We start from the raw sequence: 1810 nt of genomic DNA on the forward strand, positions 1-1810 counted from the left end.
AAAAAAAAAAGGAAATTACCTACATCAGATTGCCCCGTGGGCTTATCCATGGGAGATTGTCTTGGTTATTAATTGCTGTAAGAGGGTTCAGCCTACAAGTGGACAGCACCAGCCTTAGACAGGTGGTTCTAGAGTGTATAAAAAAAAGTTAAGAATGAGCCTGTGAAACATCCAGAGAAAGAAGCTGTATGCTTTGTACCTCAGAGGTTCCTGCCTCCAAGGGATCTTTTTCCAGTTTCCCTCAAGGAGGGACTCTGACCCAGAAGTGTAAGATGAAATAAATTCATTTCTGAAGTTGCTTTTGGTTAGATTATTTTATCCCAGCTATAGAAATGAAACTATTGCAGATATGGGCAAATATTTTTAAATGTTTCATTTCTCTTAATGCCTAGTACAGTGTTTGAAAATCAAAATATAGAAATTTGTTTAATTAAAAATATGCTAGATATTATATCTAATTTTACCATGTTGCATGCATTTAACTAAATTTCATCAGTATCCTATTGATGGGCATTGACTTACTATCTGACCTTTTGCTATTGTTCAGATGAACAGCCTGGTGTACTCCATTACCCATGATCCACTACACCAAAAACTCCTAAAAGTGATTTTACAAGTTCAAAGAATGTAAGAATTTTTAATTTGAGTAGAAGATGTCTAGTTGCTGGTTTTAGAGGAAATCTGAATTGATGGATTGATCAATAACGTGTATGTATAAGTTATAGTATTTATTCAAATACTATTTATTCAAATATTTTATCCAATTTATTCAAAGAGAAACACTGACTGGGATAAAAATTAAACATGATGCTTTCTCCCTTAGAAGAATAAGGTGGGAACAGCTTAAGCTTAACATTAAGGCTTGTCTGACTTTTCGATCTATAAAATTTTAAATGCACTTTATTGTGGTCTTATTCTTTCCCTTCCCCCAACTGTTTGCATATTGTCCCCTGTCCATATTCACCCAAATTCACATTCTTTCTCTGTCTTAAAAAGTACCAAAACCAACCAAAAAAAAACCTCAGAAAAAGCACACACAAAAAAGCACGCCCTCTCTCTCACACACAAACAGAATAAAATAAAATAAAATAAATATAGAGCCTGTTCTGTGTTGGTCAGCTCCTCCTGAGTACAGGATCTGCCCTGGAATGTGACTGATGTACCAGTGTCGCCCCATTAAGGAAAATGGATTTTCTTTATTCTAGTAGCTATTGCTTGCAAATAGCTTCTTGGTAGGGTGGGACTTTGTTCCCATTTCTTCTCAGTGCTTGGCATCAATAGGCTCAGCCCAGGGGTATAAGGATGACTCAACATAAGCCAGTTAGGAAACAGGATAAACCACATCCACAAGGGAAAGAACAACAAAGATCACTGTAGAAAATATGGGAAAAAAAGTAGTTGATAAAATCCTGATGTGGGATTCCCCTCTGTATGCTGTGATTACCATTAATGAATAAAGCTGGCTTGAGCCTATAGCAAGGCAAAACTTAGTTAGGCGGGTAAAACTAAACTGAATGCAAGGAGAAAGGAGGTGGAGTCAAAGAGAAGCCATATAGCCTGACTGGAGACAGACACCGGAACTTTAGCCAGTAAGCCACACCCACATGGCGATACACAGATGAATAGAAATTGGTTTAATTACCGGACTGAGCTCTCAAGGTCCCAATGAGGAGCAGAAGGAGGGAGAACATGATCAAGGATGTCAGGACCGTGAGGGGTGCACCCACCCACTGAGACAGTGGGGCTGATCTATTGGGAGCTCACCAAGGCCAGCTGGACTATGACTGAAAAAGCATGGGATAAAACCGGA

Source organism: Microtus ochrogaster, chromosome 21, assembly GCF_000317375.1.
Source record: "Microtus ochrogaster isolate Prairie Vole_2 chromosome 21, MicOch1.0, whole genome shotgun sequence".
Lineage (NCBI taxonomy): Eukaryota > Metazoa > Chordata > Mammalia > Rodentia > Cricetidae > Microtus > Microtus ochrogaster.